A 24867-nucleotide genomic window follows, 5' to 3' on the forward strand; every position below is an offset into this window, starting at 1 on the left:
CATCTTCTCTGATCCTCATTTGATCAAATTTTCCTCTCAAACTTTCTTCTTTGGCTCTTCTCACATATCATCTCCTCCATAGATCTCTTTCAGCTTGTTCCACATTTCAAAGGTAGTTTTGCAATCCTTAATGTCATCAAATTCTTCATAACTTAGAGAATATGCTATTTCTATCATCATGTTGTTGTGAATCTTCTTTTCAGCAATATCATTGACAAATAATGTACCAAAAGGTTCTTCATATTTTCATCGAGGTACTTTAGCCCTGTATATCCAATAGAAGCTAGATGAAGCCTCATCAATCCTTGCCATGCTAAAAAGTTTTCCCTATTAAGTCTTGAAATTTCCCTTTTGTAAGACATCCTGATCTTTAGCTTAGATCCTTCAAATCTTTTCCTCTAAGCACCAAAAGTTCTAATACCAATTGTTGGGATTAAAGATTGAGTAACTAAGGGGAGGGTGGGTGAATCAATTACTAACAAAAAACTTTAATCATAGATCCCTTAGATGTCTTAAATATCTACTTACTATTGATACTTGATAAAAAAATGCTATAATTTGGTAAATTATGTTAGAAATGATTGAATTGATAATAAGAGTTGTTGGAATGATAAAGAATGTTCTCAATCATTGTTTTGTCATTGATGTCAAACTTGCTACTTGCAGGAATGACAATTGCTTTAGTGATCCAAATACTATCAATTAGTTGGTTGACAAGGTGGTGGCAATCAATAAGATGTAACTAGAACACCTAGAGAAAGGTTGAAGTTATGATGTTGTAATGAAGTACTAGGATCAGCTAAGCCATTGATGAAAAAGTGTATTTGATAACATACTATAAGATACAGAAAAAAGGGCACACTGAAAAATATTAAAGAGGTTAGGTGTTAGCTAAGTCTTTTACAAAGCTCAACTAAGAAGAAGGTGCTGAGTATATCATATAAGCCAAGTGATCTTCAGGTGCCAAGTATATCATATAAGCCGAGTGATCTTCAGGTGTCGAGTAAAGAGTAGGTGCCGAGTAACACAGTTTTCTGTAGGTGTCGAGTAACACAATTTTCTATAGGTGCCGAGTAACACAGTTTTCTGTAAGTGTCGAGTAACACAGTTTTTCGTAGATGCCGAGTAACACTGAGATGTCAAGCATCAGTAAAACAAATAATGCTGAGTTGCTGCATTATTTTGAAGATCGAAGATTCGCCAGAACTAAGCCGACAAGGTTATTAATTAGAAGTTTGTAAATTAAATAGAAGATAAGAATGATGAGCTGGTGGCATAGAACACCATGTAAAACATTTTTGAGGATATAGCTGGCCAAGTTTCTAGAAGAGAACAAGATATGGGGTAGATACATTGTATTTTACCTAATCCATATTGAAACCCTAAAAGTGAAGAGGGAGAATTGAGCGGCAAAGGCATATTAGATCTCTATATAAGGAGTCATTAGTTAATGAAAAAAATGAGAGAGGGGTGGTCAAGCATGAAAGTGTAAAGTGTTGAAGAAGGTGGAAAAGAGGAAAGAGAGCATAGTTACTTTGTTTCAGTAAGAAGACCCCTGATATGGATGCATTAGTACAGTGAGTTAGAAGACTCAAGGAGACAAAGCTTGAATAGATGACAAGCAGTCAGAGCTGAAGAGATAAAAGCCAAGCATAAGGACTAAACTAAAAGTGTGATCTGAAATCTGCAAAGTATGTTGTAAGTTATATCAGATCAAAAAGTTCATTGTTGTTACTTTCTAGCAATTGTAACAATTAGTTTAAATCCTATGGACTTAGGTTGGTTTGATAGCCATGAGATAAATCCTTTAACAAGGTGACATTCCCAGTGAATGTTCTAAAGTCCTTTAACTAGGCCCATTCCTAAAAATTTGGTGAAATCCTCTAACAAGGTCACATTTAACAGTGTGTTGTAAGCCTTTAATAGGGCAGGCCTTTAACAGGGCATCACTTCAGAAGAGTGAGAATCAAGTAGCATGTTACTGGTGGTTTTTCCCAAATTGGGTTTCCATGTAAATCATTGTGTCATGTGTTGATCTTGCATGTTTTATCTTTGCATGTTGATTTACTGTAACTTTCTAATATGATTGATTTAAGCTTGGATGGTTAAAAGGTTTATGAGTTCACTACATTTGGTGAAAAAAAAAAAAAAAGTTTTATTAGGGCATTTGGGACCTTGAATAACTGATTCACACCCCCCCCCCTCTTAGTTATTCTAAAAGATTCTAACAAATTAAACTATTACTTATCTTCAAGCATTCATGCATGTAACAAAATGAACACAAGAGACACCAAATTTAACGTGGAAACCCAATATAGGAAAAACCACCAAGTAACTAGTTACCAATTTTTCACTCTTCTGAAGTGAGCCCTATTAGGAGCCAACCCTGTTAAAGGTTACAATACACACTGTTAGGTGTGACCTTGTTAGAGGATTTTGATCACCGTGTTAGGAGTGGCCTTGCTAGAGGTCTTTAGAACAATTCAACTAAACTGTCACCTTATTAGAGGATTTACAAAATGGCTATTAAAGCAACACTGTTAAGAGATTTGAAATCACTACTACAATTGTTAGAAGGCAACAATGAATTGACCTGAACAAGATGTAACTAAATTTGTGTACTACAAGTCTCTATTTAGCATCATTAGATCCTCATTGATCAAATATGGCTTTGCTGCTCCTCAATGATCTCTGATCATCCTTCAAATTTGCTTCCACAATAATAAGTCCTCATATCACATGAATTCCACTTTCACACTAAGAATTTGCAACTTGACCTCTTAACTATACCATTCAGATTGTCAACTTGTCCCAATTACATGTTACATTTACCAATAAACCATACATCAGTCAGCTACAAATATTACTCTAAACAAATAAATATTATTTCATAAAATAATGAAATCCTTTACTGGCGAACCCTACTTAGTAAATACTGGTTCCAAAAATTTAATCAATTGACCTTCTTAACTCAGTTAACATTGCAATATCTATAAAATCCTTTGGCTACTGAGTTTACTTGATAAGAATTGAATTCATTCATGAGAGCTCAGTAAGAACTGTTTACTTCAAGTGAGCTCGGTAAGAACTATTTACTTGGTAGATACTGTAAGTTTTCTTTACTAACCTTCTGAGCTTAGTAGACTCTATCCTTTGCCTTGCTGACCTTATGAGCTTAGTAGACACTATTCTTTGTCTTACTGACAATCTGAGCTCGGTAGACTCTATCTGATGATTGATATGACATTTGTGTGACATCAAAGACAACACACAATTGAACAATTGTATCCAACAAATAATATATAGTCCACATTTTCTTCATCCTCTTCAAAAAAGGGGCACCTTCTTGAACCTGCATATCCTTTTTCTCTGAATGTATTAGCTATAAGGATTGTATTTTGTATTGCTAGTCATGAGAACAATCCTACCTTAGGTAAGCACTTTTTATCCCAATACAGTCACAATTAGATTGTTAGAAATACTTTAAAATATCTAGGGGAGTGAATTAGTTATTCAAAGTCCAAATGTTCTAATAAAACTTTTTCATCAACTAAAGTAAGCCCATTAAACTATTCATTCATCTAAGCTTAAACTTTCCCTACTTAGCAAGTTATTGTAAATCAACATGCAAGCATAACACATGAAGAATCAACACATAACATAGTAATTTACATGGAAACCCAATTTGAAAAAAACCACCAGTAACATGCTACTCAATTCTCACTCTTCTAAAGAGATGCCCTATGAAAGGCTTGCCCTATTAAAGGCTACAACACACTACTAAATGTCACCTAGTTAAAGGATTTAACCACCCTATTAAAAGTGGGCCTAGTTAGAGGACTTTAGAACATTCACTAGGAATGCCACCCTGTTAAAGGATTTATAAATGGTTGTTAAACCAACCTAGTCCATAGGATTTTACCCTAGCTAACACAATTGTTAGAGAGTAACAACAAGGGCTTTTTACCTGATACAGCTTACAACTTATCTTGCAGATTTCGTATCGCTTTCCAGCTCTTCATAATTTGCCAGGCCTTCAGTCTCTGCAACTCTGATAGCTTTTTCCCCTTCAAGCTTTATCTCCTTGAGTCTTCATTCTTGACATACCAATACAATCCTCTCTTTTTGACCACTCACCAAAGTAGAGTCTCTGTACCATGTTCTTTCTTCTCCTTGATGTCTTCTCCTTGACACCCTTCAAACACTTTACAATTTGGCACACCAACAACTCTAGCTTCTTTCTTGTGACTCCTTAAATATAAGTTTGGAATCCTCTTTCCTGCTCAATTCTTCCCTCCTTTACTTTCAATTCAAATGGATTAGGTAGGTTCAATGAATCTAACCCACATCTTGTTCCTTTTAGAAACATCTTGAAGAATCCTCCTACATTTGCTTTAAAATGGTTTATCTAAAATTTGGTGCCTCTAGCCCATCATCCTTATGCTCCATCTAGTTCACAAATTTTAAGGTAACAAACTTGTTGGCTCAGATTTGATGAATCTTTGACTTTTCACATAATGCAACAGCTCAACACTATTGAAATTCTAGTGCTCAACACATAATGTGTAACTCAGCACCAACTACATTTTATTGATGCTTGGCACCTACTATGGATTCACTTGGTATCCACTAAGTTTTTCTAATGCTTGGCACCTAAACACATGCGGCTCCTTCTATATTACACAGCAGACACTAGATTTTGCAATTTTTTAGCACCTATTGAAAATCTACTCAGCTCGAACAAGCTTGATCAACACTCACTAATAAACTTAGTTAAGCTTTCCAGACAACCTTATTACAACTTATTCTTGTAGTGTTTCTATGTGTGGCCAAAATTTTAGTCTTCAAATATACTATCAATACATCATTTTACCATTGTCTTAACTGATCCTTGCACCTCAGTACAAAACCATAACTCAACCTTTCACTTAGGTACTTTTTTTACATCGTGTTGATTAAATCATCTTCATCAATCAACTAAGTGATAGTACTTGGATCTTATAAACAATTATCATTCTAACAAATAGCTAGTTTGACATTAGTGACAAAACAATGATTGAAAACATTCTCTATCAACAATCTTCCTTCTTTGCAATAATCTCCCTCTTTGATAGTACTCTGTTTCAATCATATTTCCAAAAGTATCCCTCTTTGGCATTGATGGCAAACCAAACTGATCAACCAAGTTATCAAGATGCTAACTAGGTTAAAATAGTAAATTAAATGTCAAGAAGAAAAATGTGTTACCATCAGTTTTTACTTCTCTCTCTCTGATTTTTTATCCTAATTACTTTACTTCTGCTTGTCCCTCTTAGCTACTATTTCCTTTTTTTTCTTTTCTACTATATCTTCCTAAACATCTTCTTTCTTCATCTTTTCTATGGCTTACTTCTATTCACTTTGATCTTGTACTACTCCAGACTTCCTCTTACACTCTTTTTCCCTTTGTCCATTTGATCCTATAGATTTGATTAGTTTCTTGCTACTTCTTCCTCTTTGTCCAATTGAATGTTGTTGATCAATTTCTACTCTTTTTTCTTTTCTCCCTCTTTGATAACAATGCCAAAGACATATTATTTCAGCATCTTATCATGCAAGTATAGCATCTATAGGTACTTCAATTTCTCCCTCTATCACCTTGATTTATGACTGATTTGGAACTTCAACATTTTAATTGCTTCAGGCAGAAATCCTAAAGTAAGTATCCTTTGCATCAATTCACAACATTTCAACAATCAACTCATTTGATGTAGGGAAATCTTGGTGTTTCTTAAGTAGCCTTGGCTAGGGGTATCACCAATAACTTACCTCTAAGATACTCAAAAGAATCTTTAAGTAATGCTTTTGTGAAGATGTCAACAATCTGTTCCTTTGAGCTGACATATTCCATTCTCACTTTCTTGTCTTCTACCAATTCTCTCACATAGTGATACTTAATTGCAATATGCTTTATTTTGGCGTGCATCATAGGATTCTTTGATATGTTGATGGCACTTGTGTTATCACAAAAGAGTATCATAGGTTTAGTTACCTATTGTTTCATAGCTTGCAATAGATGTTTGATCCATACAATATTGGTGCAATTAATAGCAGTTGCAACATACTCAGCTTCTATTATGGACTATGAGGTACAACTTTGTTTTTTGCTGGTCCAAGTGACCAATCTTTTGCCTAAGAAAAGTGCTCCTCCACTGGCTCTCTTTCTATCATCAATATTACCTCCCCAATCTTCATCAATATAGGCTTTCAACTCAAAATTTTCACTCCTCTTGTAGTATAAGCCAAAGTCATCCATTCCTTTTAAACACCTCAATATTCTCTTCACTGCCATAAGATAATTTTCTCTTGGATTTGCAAAAAAATCTTTCCACTATTCCAATAGCTAATGCAATGTCTAGTCTACTATGCACAACATACTACAACTTTCCAATCATTGATCTATACAATGTCTGACTCACTTCAACAAACTCGTCATTCTTGGATAGCTTATGTCTTGTTACCATTGGTGTACTAACTAGTTTTGAATCTTCTAAGACAAATGTTTTGAGTATCTCCTTAATATATTTTGATTTTGTCACAAATATAGCATGCTTCAATTGATGTACTTGTAATCCAACAAAGAATTTGATTTCTTCAAACATTGACATCTAAAGCTCATGTTTCATCTAATTAGCAAAATCTTTGCACAGGGTTTCTTTACCTCCAAATATTATGTCATCAACAAAGATTTCAGATATCATAATCTCTTTACCATTTTCTGCCTTAATATATAGGTTGTTGTTGTCATCTATTTTCTCAAATCCTATCTTCACAAGATATTTGTCCAGTTTCTCACACCATGCTCTAGGTGCTTGCTTCAAACCATAGAGTGCTTTGTGTAGTTTGTAAACCATATCCTTGTTATTGTCATCAGCAAATCCCTTTGGTTGTTCTATGTAGACTTCCTCTTCCAGTATATCATTTAGAAATGCATACTTTACATCCATCTAATAGACTTTGAAACCTTTGTAGATAGCATATGCAAGTAATATTCTCATTCCTTCCATTCTTGCAATAGGGGAAGATGTTTTCCCATAATCTAGTCCTTCTTGTGCATAACCTTTGTAGACTAGTCTGGCCTTATTTCTTGTCATCTCACCATTCTCATCAAGCTTTTTTCTAAATACCCATTTTTTACCAATCACATTCTTGTCAACTGATCTTGGAACTAAAGTCCATGTTTTACTCTTCTCAACCTAATCTATCTCTTCTTTCATAGCTTTATACTAGTCATCATCTTCTAGTGCATCTTTCATTGTTTTAGGTTCAATCTTGCTCATCAAACATGATTCATTTCTTAGTTTTTTCCTTTTCATTGGTTTGGCTTCCTTGTCACCAATGATTTTTTCTATAGGCTGATGTCTTCTCACATACTTGGATAGTCTTGGTTTTATCCTTCTTGCCATGTTTGATCTTTTAGCTCCAAAGTTATTGTTCACATCTCTTTCTAGTATATCATCATCTCTCTCATGTGTACTGACTTCTGAGTTAGAATGTTCATTATTTTCATTCTATAACTTGGCTTCTGAATGTAGTTCAGCATTCGTTGGCTGTGACTTGGTTGATACTAAAGATTTGTTGTTGATTTTCAACTTGATTGGCATTATCATCTTCAGTAGGCATTCCTTCATAGAAGTATACAAAAGATCTATACTCTTCTAGTTTCTTAGATTCATCAACTTGGACTTTTGCATGCTTAACAAATTTTACATTTGCACTCTCCACAATCTTGTTAGTGTAAGTAATTAAACACTTATATGCCTTACTTCTAGTGGAGTATCCAATGAATATGTCTTCATCACTTTTTGCATCAATCTTTAAGAATATAGCATTTACAACCAAATACTTTGAAATGTTTTACATTAGATGAGTGACCATACCATAATTCAAAAGGTGTTGCATTTGTACCTTTCTTGACTTGAACTCAATTTAGGGTGTAAACAATAGTACTTATAGCTTCTCTCCAATACTTAAGAGCAACATTTTTCTCTATCATTAATGTTCTGGCATAATTTATCACTAATCTATTCTTTCTTTCTGTAATGCCATTCCAAGGTAGAGTTCTTGGTGCTGATGTTTGTCTTTTTAATTCCTTTATCATTGCAAAATGTCTCAAATTCTTTGGATGTAAACTCTCCTCCTATGTCTGATCTTAGACACTTCAAACTTTTTCCTATTTCCTTCTCTACTCTATCCAAATATCACGTAAACATTTGAAATGCATCAATTTTTGTTTTAGGAACATGGCATTCATCATCCTAGAATAGTCATCCACAAATAGCATTATATATCTGTCTCCTTGGTAGCTTTGAACTTCTATTGGGCCACATAAGTCTGTATGGACTAGCTCTAATACTTCTTTCGAAGTGTAGGTTTTTCTTTTGAAACTTGGCTTTGTCATCTTTCCTAGTTGACATTGTTTGCACATTTTATTTGCAGGCTTCTTCAATTTTGGAAAGCCCCTGACTTTCTTCATTTTGTTGATACTAATTAGATTATCAAAGTTAACATGATACAACCTTTTATGCCATAGCCACACATCATCAAGTTTTACAATAAGACAGGTTGCATCTAACATATCTAGGTAAAATAGATTACTCCTAGTTTGTTCACCTTTTCCTATCAGATTTCCATCAGTGTCATAGATTTTGGCAATTTTGTTTCCAAATTCTACTTTGCAACCTATATCGCCTAGTTGTGACACACTCAACAAATTATAGTTCAATCCTTCAACATAGTATGCATTATCACATGAGATTTTCTCTATAAGTTTAATAGAACCTTTTCCTTTGATTTGACATGGAGCATCATTTCCAAATCTAACATTATTTCCATCATATTGAGTAAAGGTAATAAACTTTCTTTTATCTCTTATCATGTGATGTGAGCATCCACTATCTATGATCCATTTGTCATTCTTGTCCACATGGGTTACCAGTTCTATTTCCTCATCTTCATCTGATTCATCCTTCATGACTACATAGACTACATCATCATTATTATCATAATCTTCTTCTTTGGCAATATAACATCTTTTTTCTTTGTCCTTGTACTCTCCGCCATCATATTCTCTTTTGTTTTTGTACTTGTTTCCTTCTTTATAGTTCTACTTCTGAGTGCATCTTGCAGCAATATGTCCTACTTCATTACAATTAAAACATATGATAGGTAGCTTACCTTTAAATTTAGCTTTGCCTTTGTGAAATCTTCTAGCCAGTAATTCTTTCAATTGTTTCACATATTCCTCATCTGTGTTGTTATCACTAGAAGCATACTTTTCCTTTTCTTCTTCTTTGTTTTCACCTCCTCAGTGTCTTTTAATGTCAGCTCGACCTTGAAAGTAGATTCAAGATTTTTTGGTCTATAGTTATCAAATTGGATAGCTCATATGCAGTAAGTCTTCCTACTATCCCTTCAAAGGTTAGTGTGTTTCTTGGTACACATCTTAACTCCTGGATGGTTGAAACTCTAATAGCATAGATAGGGAGCAGTGTTCTTAGGTATTTTCTTTTAATAGTGTCATCTTCCAAATGACTACCCAAACTTCTTATTGCACTTACCACTTCTTATTCTCACCTTCCTCCATTTTCATGTCATCAAAATTTCCTCTAAGGGTTTCTCTTTTTGTGCTTTGAACATTCTAATCTCCTCCATAGATATCATTCAAGGCTTTCCACATCTTGAATGTAGAGTCACATACCTTGATGTCATCAAATTCATCATAGTTGAGTGCAAAGGAAATCTCTAGCATTGCCTAATTGTGCTCCTTCCTTTTGTTCAAATCATCTACAATAAGGGGTCCAACTGGATCTACATGTTCCACTATAATTGAGGTTTTAGCATAATCACCTATTGATCCAAGGTGTAGCTTAATTACACTTTGCCATGTAGAAAATTTATCTCTGTTGAGCTCAAGAACTTCTCTCTTGGACATCTTGATCTTCCTGCTTCTAGTACCTTTAAACTAAATCAGCTGATAGCTTTGATACCAATTGTTAGAAATTCTTTAGAATAACTGAGAGGGGGGTGAATTAGTTATTCAAGGTCCAAATTCCCTAATAAAACCTTTTCATCAAGTAAATTGAGCCCATTAAACTTTTCATTCATCCAACCTTAAACTTTTCTTACTTAGAAAGTTACTATAAATCAACATGCAAGCATAACACATGAAGAATCAACACATAACACAATGGTTTATGTGGAAACCTAATTTGAGAAAAACCACTAGTAACATGCTACTCAATTCACACTCTTCTAAAGTGATGCCCTATGAAAGGCCCGCCCTATTAAAAGCTACAACACACTGTTAAATGTGACCTAGTTAAAGGATTTAACCACCCTGTTAGAAGTGGGCCTAGTTAGAAGACTTTAGAACATTCACTTGGAATGCCACCCTTTTAAAAGATTTACAAATGGTTGTTAAACCAACCTAAGTCCATAGGATTTTACCCTAGCTAACTCAATTGTTATAGAGTAACAACAAGGGCTTTTGACTTGATATAGCTTACAACTTATCTTACAAATTTTAGATCACTTTTCAACTCTTCACAATTTTTCTATCCTTTAGTCTCTACAGTTCTGACAACTTGATCCCCTTCAAGCTTTTTCTCCTTGAGTCTTCATGCTTGATATACTAGTGCAATCCTATCTTTCTAACCACTCATCGAAGTAGAGTCTCTGTGCTCTATTCTTTCTTCTCCTTGATGTCTTCTCCATGACACCCTTCAACCACTTCACAATTTGGCACAATAGCAACTCTATCTTCTTAGCCTATGACTCCTTGAATAGAAGTCTAGAATCCTCTTTCTTTCTCAATTCTTCTATCCTTTACCTTCATTTTGAATGGATTAGGTAGGATTCAATGAATCTAACCCACATCTTGTTCCTTCTAGAAACATCTTGAAGAATCATCCTGAATTTTCCTAAAAATGGTTTATCTAAAATTTTGTGCCTCTGGCTCATCATCCTTATCCTCCATCTAGTTCACAAAATTCAAGGTAACAACCTTGTTGGCTTAGATTTGGTGAATCTTTAACTTTTCACATAATGTAGCAACTTGGTACTATTGAAATTCAGGTGCTCAGCACATGCTGTGTTACTCGGCACTAACTACATTTTACTGATGCTCGACACCTACTATGGATTCACTCATCATCCACTAAGTTTTTCTGATGCTTGATGCTTGAAGTTTTCTCAGCACCTAAACATGCTCAGCTCTTTCTATATTACTTGGCACGCACTAGATTTTGTAATTGCTCAGCACCTATTGAAAATATACTTGGCTTGAACTAGCTTGCTTGGTGCTCACTAATGAACTCAGTTAGGCTTTGCAAACAGCCTTATTACAACTTATTCTTCTAGTGTTTCTAAGTGTGGCCAACATTTATATCTTCAAATATACTATCAATACATCATTTTACCATTGTCTTAACTTATCCTTGTGCTTCATTAAAAAATCATAACCCAACCCTTCCCTTAGGTACTTTTGTTACATCTTGTTGATTAAATCATCTTCATTAATCAACTAAGTGATAGCGCTTGAAACTTATAAGCAATTGTCATTCTAGCACATAGTAGGTTTAACATCAATGACAAAACAATGATTGAAAACATTCTCTATCAACAATCTTCCTTCTTTGCAATAATCTCCCTCTTTGATAGTACCCTTTTTCAATCATATTTCCAAAATAGATGCATGTCTTTGGTCTTAGCTATTTTCTAATTAGGGAATTATAGCCATCCTTAGTCTTCTAGTCTCCATTCTTCAAACCATCCAAGACTAGTTTATCTTGCCTTTGATGAAACGTGACATTTTTTAGATCCTATGATTCTGATAAACTCCTCTTTTTCTCTGTCTGGAATATTGATGTTGTCTAGAGAATTCCATCTCCATACTTTAACAATTCCCCCATCCACTACCTCAATGTAATTTTTGACATGTTTTCCCCACCTTGCTTCAAAGAAGGTCTTAGAGATTTCAAATTTGGCTATTTTTTCTATTGATATGTATCCTCCCTAACACTTTGACCAAAATAGGTCATGTTCTTCATTATAAAAACTTTGCATCATTGATATAACAACAAGGCTTTCTTCCTTACTTCCTAGTTCTTTCTAGTTGCTTACTAGATCAATTCTATGACCTTGATGGTGATTTTTAGCTCACCAACTTAGGCTCAATCCAAGATCATTTTCTTTTAGCTTTCTAACATCACATACATAAAAAGAATCTAAAGCATCTTTATTATAATTATGACATACAAATATTTATGTTAAGATTCATGGAACATCCCATAATTATAACATTTACTATGTTTGTCTCAAGTTCTACACTAGAGCTTAATTGGTAAGCTTGCTCGACTCCCCTCTGACATGGTTAATCTCATTGAGTGATGAAAGATACAATATTTTGAAATATAAATTACTGACATATCAAAGCATAATTCTTCAAACTTCTATTTTTGTTCCAATGAATCATCCTCATACAAAATCCTTTCAACTTCAACAATAATGTCAAACTCAAAACACAAGTTAGTTTATTGGGTCCTCATTGAAAAATATATTAAGTTGAGTGTCATATTTTCCCTATCATATTCTCTACATAAATGTGCTAATCCATAATAGGTCTTTCAGTAAAAATATACGAAGTTATTGGTTAGATATGGGCCATTTTTCTCAAGCCTAACCAAAAAATTTTATTTTTTTCTCCTCATAAATAAGGTGTTTCCCTAAAACCTATACTTTTCACCTTTATTTCATAGTCTAGCAGGAACTACTCCCTATCCACTTTTGTCAAGGCTTGAGTATTTAACCCAAAGCATTCCTACATATAGGATTTATTGATGACTAATAAATAATTCCTATCTATTTATCTCAAAATAATTATTTCAAATTTTTAATTACTAGCTATAGCTTAAATAGTATCGAAATCAACAGACACATTGGAAACAATGACCTTTCCTATGCCAGGTCTCCAAGGGTTTGACTTGAGATCCATTTTTAACCTATTTTCATAAAAGATCCTTATTATATTAGATAGGTAACAACCTTATCCAACACCATGAGGCTTGTCCAACCTTTTATTTCATCTCATTTGGTTTTTGTAGATCCTTTCTTTCTTTAGACATACTTTTCTTTCATTGGCAATTTTGGAATTAGTGTTACTTACCTCCCAATGTCATGAGCATTGTTCTTCATGATACAAGTGCATGGTATAGAATCACCAATTACTCAAGATTTCATAGTTGGTGCAACTAGTAGGATGAAAGAAATTCGCATCTAAGGTAAAAGAAAAAACCTGTGAGGAAGAACGTGTATTATTAAAGAATTTTAAATAATCATGATTATTACTATGTTCATCAGTGTACATGCAAATAAAATTTATCATTTGTTTCTTCCTATCAATTTTATATTGTGTTTATATACATTTATTTTTGGTCAAACTACAAATTCTAATCAAAGTGATAAAAAGGAAGCCAATGAAGAAAACCATTGGTTGTCATTAAACAAAGTAAGCAAATCCTATATGATCAACAAAGGGTTATTAGGTTAATAAATGTACAAGTTAGTGCTCTAAATACTTGATCATATTGCAGTTAGTTACTCTGAGTACTTGTTAATATTATATTTAGCTCAATCTGTGGCAGTAGTAAATTCAATTCCTCAATCTCTTTTCTATTCTTAGAATATTTTACTTGTCAAAATCATAATTTAGTCTCTTGATGAAATCAAGTTAGCTCATAGATGTTGAGATAATGGGTGTTGCACACATTGCATAATATTTTTATTATGTAATGTTGCACCTAGATTTGTGCTGGAGCACCTCAAATGTCCAAGCCAAAGATGAAAATAATGAAGACCATAAAGAAATCCAATAGAAATTAGAGGAATGGGAAGCCTGATCTAAGTTAGGAGATTAATTATCAAGTCCTCAAGTCTATAATGACTTTTAATTGATCAAAGTGAATGTTATGAATAAAATGTATTTGTAATAGGACTAAAAACTTGTTTATAATGGACCATGATTGTCCAAAACACTAAATTCATATTGTGATGGACTAATGATGTCCAAGGTCTTATTAGGTTATCAAGGAATTCTAGGAAGAATTTTAGGAAACTAGGTTTTAATAATATGAAAAGCGCTTTAATGTTTAATAACCCAATTTATGTTTTAAAAGTCAAATGTTTAAATAAAGTAACAACTAGTATAATGAGAGGGAATTTTTAGTTTGTAATGGTTTTAAAATATAAAACTCAATAATGATAGTTCATTGGAATTAGTTATTTTAGGGAGTCCTATAAATTGGAAAGAGTCTCTGCTATGGGAATCGGGGGATGTACAGACAAAACAATAAGTTTGGCTATAGATTTGCAAATTTCAGCAATACAAACTATTCATAATAAAATTTGTCTCATTATTTTTGAATTCCAATTTCATTTACATTTTAAAGAGATTCTTGGTCAATATAGCATTTATTGTATCAGTTTCTCATTCCTTTAAACCGACTGTCCTATTAATTGCTAAGTTGTGCATTTCTATTAAACTAATATTGCTGCAATAAAGATTTAGAAGATGGAAGTCATACGTGACAAGTTTGAAGGCCCTATATTCATGGGTGACAAAATTCTAACATGTAATATATTAAAATAATAGTGCATATGCAGGATTGTGCAAGTGATCATAGTGCAAAATTGAAACAAAAATTGTGGAAACGAATGCCAGGTATAGTAGTGGCTAATCAAGCCAAGTATAGGTTATGTTTTTTGTTTGGGAACATTGTATAATGTTCATTGGATGATGAATCAATCATCAACTTGGTCCTAAAGTTTTCAGAACCAAAAGTTTGAGGGAACCTTAGTCAAATCAGGTTTGAAGTCAGCATTTAGTGATTTTGGTGTTGAAGGGTCTATGAGGCCAATTGCTTGTGAATTTAATCATTTATAGTCATTTCATGACTCTACTAAGACGTTGGAGAGATAATGTTAAATGGAGTGTGGTGTTCCTTTGTTAAATTGGTGAGTTGTCATGCATTGAAACAAGGTACCAGTCAAGCAAAAGTATTTTGGTTCAAAATAACCATATCAAAGTTTTGGATATGTTATTAAACTCTATAAAGGGTCTCTATAAAATTCATTATATTTACAAGTGTCTTGACAAAAGGTAGGATTATTTTCATTCCAAGTATGTAGTAGGATTAATGTACAAAGTATTGGGCTTTTGGAATAGTTTAAGAAAGTATTGTGTGAATTGGGGTATATAGACTGAATTTAGGAGCCTTGAAGATAGTCTTGACAGGATAAGCCTTTGAAGCATTCTAGTTTGTTTATAGGCCCAAGTGCCTAAACCTCTTAAGTTTGTAACTATTATTATGTTTTGAATAGCTTTCACTCTACATGTTGCATCAAGTGGTATCAAAGCGAGAAAGGTCATGTGAAAATTGTAATAGTGTTGTGAAGTACCAAGTTGATCAAGTAGCCATGTCTGAGGGAGAAGAATAGATTCCTACAAGGTTGAAAAATATGGAATTGGAAAAGATGGCGAAAGAACAAGTGGCATATAACAAAAATTTAAGAGCATCATTAGACCAAGAGGACAAGGAGAATGCTAAAAGAGATAGATTGATAAAGTCCATAATGGAGAGGCTGTCAGCACTAGAGAAGAAGGATAAAAGCATTAGATTGGATGAAGAAATCAAAGATGAAGAAGAGGAAGAAGAACTCAAAGAAGAAGAGGACCCTGAGGAAGTGAGGATGGCTAAGTTAGAAAAATCCATAAGGAATGGAGATAGAAGGGTAAGGATAGACTTACCTATGTATGGAGGGAAGGTGGATGATGAAGAGTTGATAGATTGGTTCAGAGCAATTGAAAATTGCTTTGAGTGTGAAGGGATAGAAGAGAAGAACAAAGTGTAAATAGCAAAGTCTAGGTTGAAGGGAAATTTTTTGGTGGGATTGTATCTAGGAAAACATATAGAAGAATGGTAGACTAAAGATCACATCTTGGTATACTATGGTGAACAAGATGAAGGAAAAAAAATTGTTGAAAGATTATAGAGTACAATTGTACAAGAAGATGAGGGATTTCAAGAAAAAGGAGATGGATGTATAGAAGTACACTAAGGAATTCCACAAGCTTGATATTAGAGTAAATCATGAGGAAAAGATGGAAGAAAAGATTGCAAGATATATGGGTGGACTAAGGTTTAATATCCAAGATGAACTTAGTCTTTCTACCCTAAGGTCGATTGATGAGTGTTATCAGTTAGCCTTGAAGGTTGAAGAAAAGATAAAAAAGAGGCAAGAGAAGCAAAGAAGCAATAGAGGTGGATCTTCCATGAGAGGAAGATGGGGAAGAGGTACTACTAATTCTTAGAATCAAAATGACAAAGATAAAGACAAAACATTTTCAAAATCAAGAGGAGGTTATAGAGGTGGAAGAAGTGGAGGAAGAGGAGAATTCACTGGAAGATGATTCAATTGGAATGAAGTAGACCATTAGTTCCTTAGGTGTCCTAAATGGCAAGAAGAAAAAGGTAGAAATAGAAGATTGAACTTGGTTGATGAAGAATTGAAGAAAGAAGAGTATAGAGAACCTATTGAAATTCATCCAAAAGAAGGAGAGTGCTTACTAATAGGAAGAAGCAATCAAATACCAAAAGATCTAGGCATATTTAGATAAAATTATCTCATTCAAGGCAAGGTATGCAAGTTTATAATTGATTTAGCGACAAGTAATAATTTTTTATCTTATGAGGTTGTTAAGAAATTGAATTTGAAAACTTTTGCACATGTTGCTCCTTATTATGCTACTTGGGTCAATGAGAGTCAGAATTTTTTGGTTAAGGATCAAGTGGTGGTTGATTTTTCAATTGGGAGTTATAGGGATAGATTATTATGTGATGTCATGCACATCACTTGTGGGCATCTCATCTTAGAAAGATCTTGGCAATGTTCAAGAAAGGCTATGCATGATGGTTATGAAAATGCATATGTAGTTCAACAAGGAAGGGTGAATTATAAATTATGTCCTTTGGTAAGGAGTCATAAGGAATCTATACTGATGTGTTTTGGAGAAGAAATGTAGGCAAGAAGCTAGATTGATATAGGTTAAGAAATGGTGCAGCAAGAAGGAAATTTTGGGGGCATTAAGTTGCTGATAGAGCAATGGAAAAACAGTCCTACACCAAGAGGACATGGAAATTCATACTATGTTTGAATTGGGGAAATCAATTGTCCAATGTTTGGGCAAATAACTGAAGAGGCAAAAGGGCAGGCCTTCAAATAGCAGCAGCACTATCATGAATCAGGGTAGTCAAATGCAAGTATATTTTTATCTAATCCTTTGTGCATGAATGCAAGGAGTTTAGGAAAGCAATATGCCACTTTTTGGGAATATGTCATTCCTAAACATCAGATCACTATGAGAAAATACAATAGGTACAAGTACAACAACTCTTGAGGCAAGAGTTATTTTCATGGTGGGGAGTATGATGTAGGAGAACCTTGAATATTGAAGCCAAAGATGTAGATTATGAAGACCATAAAGAAATCCAATAGAAATCAAAGGAATGGGAAGCCTAATCTAAGTCAAGAGATTAATTGGCAAGTCCTCAAGTCTATAATGAATTTTAATTGATCAAAGGGATGTTATGAATCAAATGTGTCTATAATAAGACTAAAAACTTGATTATAATGGACCATGATTGTCCAAAACACTAAAATTAGATTGTAATGGACTAATGTTGTCCAAGGTCCTATTAGATTATCAAGGAAGTCTAAGAGGGGTATTAGGAAACTAGGTTTTAATAATAAGAAAAAGGCTTTAATGTTTAATAAGCCAATTTATGTTTTCAAAGTCAAATATTTAAATAAAGTAACAACTATTTTAATGAGAGGGAAAGTTTAGTTTGTAATGGTTTTAAAATATTGAACTCAATGATGATAGTTGGTTAAAATTAGTTATTTTAGGGAGTCTTATAAATTGGAAAGAGTCTTTGTTATGAGAATTGGGGAGTGTATGGACAAAACAGTATGTTTGGATATAGATTTGTGAATTTCAGCAATACAAACTATTCAAAATACATTTTGACTCATTCATTTTGAATTCCAATTCAAACTTTTCCATCCCATATACATTTAAAAGAGATTCTTGATCCATACAACATTTGATGTATGAGTTCCTCATTCCTTTAAATTGACTATCATATTAATTACTAAGTTGTACATTTCTATTAAATTGTTCTTGCTATAGTAAAGATTTAGAAGATGGAAGTCATCAATGAATAGTTTGAAGGCCTTATATTCATGGGTGACAAAATTCTAACATGTAATATATTAAACCAATAGGCATACGTAGGATTGTGTGGATCTAAGTGATCATAGTGCAGAATTGAAAGAAAACTGTGGAAATGAATGCTAGGTATAGAAGTGGCTAATAAAGCCAAGAAAAGGCTATGTTTTGTGTTTGGGAGCATTGTATAATGTTCAGTGGATGATGAATCAATCATCAATTTGGTCCTAAAGTCTACAGAACCAATAGGTTGAGGGAACCCTAGTCAAATCGAGTTTGGAGTCAGAATTTAGTAATTTTGGTGTTGAAGGGTCCATCAAGCCAATTACTTGTGAATTTAATCATTTATAGTCATTTCATGACTCTACTCAGAGTTTGGAGAGATAAGGTTAAATGAGGTGTGGTGTTTGTTTGTTAAATTGGTGGGTTGTCATGAATTAAAATAGGGTACCAGTCAAGTAGAAGTATATTGGTTCAAAATAACCATATCAAAGTTTTGGATATGTTATTAAACTCTATAAAGGGTCTCTATAAATGTCATTATATTGCAAAGTGTCTTGAGAAAAGGTAGGATTATTTTCATTCCAAGTATGCAGTAGGGTTGATGTGTAGAGTATTGGGCTTTTGGAATAGTTTTAGAAAGTATTGTGTGAATTGGGGTATATAGATTGAATTTAGGAGCCTTGAAGATAGTCTTGATAGGATAAGCCTTTGAAGCATTATAGGTTGCTAATAGCCCCAAGTTCCTAAACCTCTTAAGTTTGTAACTCTTATTGTGTTTCAAATAGCTTTCACCCTACCTGCTACATCATAGATAGGTGTACAACATGTAAAGATTCCCATCGGATATACTTGATGAGTTGTATTGTAACAGTGTGATAATATTCCATGTAATTATTTAATATTGGGTAAAAAAATTAAATTTCCAATATTAAATGTGGGGTCAACAAGTTAGGTAGCAATTGATTTATGTAATACCACTTAGTGGTTTTGTGGGACTTGCTACTATATAAGTAGCCACAAGGGTAGTTTTTGGTGTAAGAAGTGAGAAGAAGAAAGCAAACATGCAAGAGTCGAGTGGGACAATGCTTGACAGGTTAGCCAAGGGAGCATTTGTGAAGGTTGGAAGCATGGGATGGGATGTGTGGATTCATGCTTGTTCACATGGATTGCTCGATTGTGGCTATGGCTTTGAAGATTTCTATGATTGTATTTCAATGATTTTTTTGCTGAATAATACATGGTGATGGATACTTTTGGAGGGTAGATTTTTCCCCCAATGAGGGTTTCCCAAGGTATATCTTGTGTCACAATTTTTGTGCTATGTTGTCTATTCTCTTACATGTGGATTTCAATTGTATATTTATTTTAGATCTATTATGGGTTATGTAGAAATTTTTATATTCTTTGTTGCAAGTTTCCTTACAAGTGGTATCAAAGCTATGGTTTTATTATTGCAACCCTAGATTGAATCCATGGGAATGCATGAGAGGATAAAAAAGGGCAAGATATATGAGTTGTTTATTACAGATATGAGGGTTTTGGGTTTGCTATTATGATGAGATGTTGGTAGATTTTGGGCATGTGAAATTGTTTGACAAAAAAGGTTTATTTGAATGTTTCATTTAAATGAGGGTTTTAGGGGGTAGCTTGCAGGTTCTGGGTCACTATTTCCATAAATTTTGATATGTAATATGCCCTAGTTTGTCCATAATCAAAGGAAATGAAAGATTTTTTTAGTTTCATCCTATGATGGCCATCAAATTTAATATCGTCAAAATTTTTGTCACAAAAAAAAATGTGGTGAAAATGGTAAAAAGATCGTCATAGTAAAATGACCATAACTTTCTCTCAAGATATCAGATTTCAAAATTCTTACAAGTGGTGGAAAGCTAATTTAAAGAACTACAACTTGGTGTAGGTTTAGTTGTATGATTTTGAAATTTTTTTTTTATGAACAATCCCTTCCTTATATTTTAAAAAATATAATTAAGTTACATATTCACAAAAAAAGGGGCCAGGGGAAACAAGATCACCTTGCAAGTTCATACAGCCACAACTAGAAATGAACTATTCATCAAAAAACTTTTAGAAATCAATAGAAAATAAAGAGATCCTCATGCTGCCAACATAGCACTAGCCAAGGAAGGAGGATCCTTATCATTAGAGCCCCACCTAAGGGTGGGGTGAGTAGATGGATCAAGGGGAGCCCATCCATCATCAATAGCAGCAGCATTATCTCCATCTTTCTCTCCCTCAGGCCTAGGAGGAGAAATGGCTAAGTCCAACCGGGGAAACACCCACTTGGGATCTGAGTGAGTAAAGAGCCAACTCATAGTAAGAGCAGCAAGAGGAGACATTGGGGACCACCCTGAACTAGACCTCTGACGAGATGAGACAGAGTGGTACCAACCACCAAAACCTCCAAAAGAGTAGTGCCAACCATAAGCACCACTGTTAGGAGAGTGGTTTAGCTTAGAGCAAGGTGTATGCGAGAAATTAACAAAACTCCTACATCCTCGATGGTGACCATGAGGAAGGGTATGGCCACCAGAGATTAAATCTAGTAGAACATGAGCAATTGTATAGGGGGTATTTCCCCAATGAGCCAAAAGCTCCTATAAGTGAGCCACCTCCAAAGCCACTTTATCTATTTATTCTTGAATCTACAACATGACATTTTTATAAATACATGCTTTAGCATACATAGCCACATTAATGTCAATTGTGTTGTAAGCATAAATGACTACATTATGATCTTTCCAAATGGTAAATAAGATCTCCAATCTGAAAGCATGTCATATCTAGGTGTATTTGAAGGGTATCAAAGTATTATCACCCAGAAAAATGATATACCAAGAAAAAGGTTTTGCATGGAAGAGGCAAAAGAGATCGTAGATCCATCACTAGTAACACTGAGCCCATCGATAGAACCAAAAAATGTGCAAAAAGGACTTTGGTTGACCGCAGAAAGGGCAACGGGAGTTAGGAACTCCCATGTGTCATAGTCAATGGCCCAAAGGCAAGCACTTGAAAAGAATACACTAGGAAAATGTGCAGTTTTGAGTTTAGTAATGGCATGCCACACAGTGGAGAACCTATGACTCCAAATGTGATGTGAGGATTGCAAATGCCAATTTTGGTTTAGTACATCAACCATGGGAAGGTGAGGAACCAACCATTGATAGCTCAGCCTAGGTTTATAGCTGGTTACTAGAGTGTCTAGACACCACTTCCAATCCTTCCACCAAGGATGAGAAGACTAAATGCCCACTTTATGTAACAAATGTGAAGGCACTGCAAAAACTAGAAGATCACAACTTTTTTGATCTGGATGAGTGAGTTAGAATTGCACTCTCATGTCTTCCCATGACTGCAAGCTCATAGTAACTCTAGAGAAAAGATCTTTAGGGTTCCTTATGCCACATTTAAAATAATGCAGTGCACTAGCCCCATGCACCTTAGCTAGGGGTACGCCTTGGATAGAAAATAAAGGTGACCACTAAATATTATGTTGGTTCATGGTGAGTCCATCTCTAAACCCATTGCCAAACTAGTGAAGCTAGTGCTTAACTGTTTCCTAGGCTTTCCAAATACTCTTGGCAATAAAATTACCCCAAATTTGGATAGGTTGAAGAGTAACCAAAAGGGTTTGAAACCCAATCCCCTTTTAGGCTGGCTGGTGAACCGAAAAGCCTAAGGAAATCCAATTTCTTAACAAAATCTTCCAGGCTTCATTTCTAGAAAGAGCTCAAATCACCCACTTCACACATAAAGTAGTACTTTTCTTATGGGTGGACAACAAGCCTAGGCAACCAGACTCCTTGGGAAGATAGCAAAAGTCCCATGCAACTCTATGAAACACCTAATGACAAGCATCTGAGGCCTAGAAGAAGACACATAAAAGGAACTCAAGTTTGACGTAACAAGCCTTTGAAGGAGCCCAACAAAAAGCATAATAAAAATGGGTGGTGGCCAACACTTTGGAGCAAATCTAGAATTTTCCCGCCAGGGAAAGAGGTTTGGTGATCCAATACTCTAGCTTCTTCTCTATTCTGGCATGAACCGTATTCTAGAGCTCAATAGCTAAGGCTTGGAAGGCAAAGGGGATACCCAAAAAATGAAAGACTTCCCATGTTGAACCCATTTTTATTGATATTTCTCAAGCCAAGAAAGATGAGGAAGGTAAGACTGCCTATAATAAAGGGTTTTGTGCCATTAAATGGTAGAGCCCGAAGCAAGATAGAATGTGTCAAGACATTGCAAAGTGGAGGCCATATTCTCTTCATCCTCTATGAGAGTGAGGAAAGAGTTATCTACAAAAAGACCATTCATAGGCTGATCAGGGGAATCTAGGAGGGAAATACCTCAAACCATTCTTTGGGAGATGGCATTTACAAGCAATTACCCAAAACCTTCTGCTATCAATGCATATAAAGAGGGTACCAGCGAGCATCCTTGGTGTAATGATTGATAAAGCCCAAATGCTTAAGACTAATAGCCATTAATAGAGATGCAAGTAGAGGTATCTCCAAATAAAATTTGGACTATAAAAAATTAGGGCCAAACCCAAGAGCATAAAGAATTGCAAGAATGAAAGGCCACTCAATCCTATCATAAGCTTTGGCAAAATCAATTTTGAGGAAGATGGCTTGTTGCTTCGAATGACGAGCCTATTAGGATTAAATCACAGACAAAAGACAACAATTACATGCAAATATAACCAATAAGAGAAGACAAAAAACAAAAATTACATGCAAATATAACCAATAAGAGAAAAAATATTAGATCACACATAAAACAACACAAGACACCAAGATTTAACATGGTTCACCCAATCCCTGGGCTACATCCACCAAACAATAAGTCTAATCTTATTACGATCTAGTGATTATAACCTGATAATAATCTATAATCCCTTATAGCTCAATATTTGCATAAGAACCAATTTTGAATCACCACACAAAAACAACCCTAACCCTAATCCCTTTTATACAAGTATTAAAACACTTTAGGGTTACTACATGTCGGCCATAAATTGGAAAATATTAGCCATTACTTTAGTGGAAAATCTATGAATAGTACCAAAAAAAATTCAGCCCTAAAGAATTTATGAAGTATGTACAATACTTTCCTAATCAGTCACCACATACTAATAGAGCCCATTCCATCCCTTCCCACACAGTAATTATATTATCCAAGATATAATGTTACTTGATAAAACCTATTTGATCAAGGTGACTATCTGAGGAAGAAGATGATGAATTTTAAGCGAGAGAGTCTTGGTAATGATCTTATAGGAGATGTTCAACAAAGTGATAGGCCTCCAATTACAGATGTCTCTAGGATCACCTACCTTAGGTATGAACTTGATAATCCCTTTGTTAATAAGATTTCCTAGAGAATGTGAATTGTATGCCTTAATATAAACCTTATGCAGGTTTGGACCAATCTCATCTCAAAATGTTTTGTAAAATTTACAAGGGAAGTCGTCACAACCAAGGGCCTTATCATCTGCCAGGGAAAATATAGCTTTCTTGAGGTCCTCTAGAGTGAGCTTCTACTCACAGAATGCATATTATTCTGGAGCAATTCTTTTAGGTGTGATAGCCAAACAAGCCTGCAAGGCTTTGTCCAGGGCCATCGAGGGACCCTGCCCTGTGAAAACTTTTTCATAGTGGTGAACGAAAACTTGAAGAATGTTTTGAAGCTCATAGAGGGTATGCTAACCCTCTTGAATGTGTTTGATCGACACCACAGAGTTGCATGCCCTCAATGCATTGAAGAATTCTTTGGAAGCTTGATCACCAACCTCCATCTAGTGAAGGCAAGCTTTGAGTTGAGCTCCCTAGGCAATATAATTGTCTGCAACTTGTTTCTAATGGTGAAGGTTGGTAAGTCAAACCTAGAGATCCATATCAAATGGATTCATGGAAAGAGCTTTAGTCGTCGTGCAAAGATCTTTGATAGTGGCCTCATAGGATCTCTTGTGGTACATGGCCAATTACCTCCCATAAATGACAAGAAACCTTGCAGTATGGGTGATAGCATCATTCTATCACTAAATTCCTTGTGGTATTTGAGAAATGGTTTAGCATTGTTTATCTCCATTTGCATATGTTGTTACGTTGGTTGAGTTTGGGAGATGGTTTTATATTGGGCATACTCCTTGGATTAGGAATGATTTATGAGTTTGATCTTCTTGAGAAAGGCCTACATCCATCATTAGTTATATGGTGTGGTTTGGGCATTGTTGAGGCTTCTTGTTGGGGTTTTATGGAGGAGACCATGCTTGCATGGTTTACATCTAGAAGTGTGTGTAGAAGGACATGATACAGCTTATGATTTGCATGCTTTCTCTTTGGTCTTGGTTATCTTCCTAGATGTTCGATTTTTCTTACATTGAATTTGAGATTGGTTAGAGATTGTGATCACTAGTTTGTGCTCATATTTGTCATGTGAGAAATGACATGGTTATTCCTTTATCTCATTCCTCTATTGGTTGTTGAGAACTTGGGAGAGCATTAGAGATTGGTTATGAG

Source organism: Cupressus sempervirens, chromosome 1 (assembly GCF_028749045.1).
Source record: "Cupressus sempervirens isolate cs-2001-9-10 chromosome 1, ASM2874904v1, whole genome shotgun sequence".
Taxonomy (NCBI): Eukaryota; Viridiplantae; Streptophyta; class Pinopsida; order Cupressales; family Cupressaceae; genus Cupressus; species Cupressus sempervirens.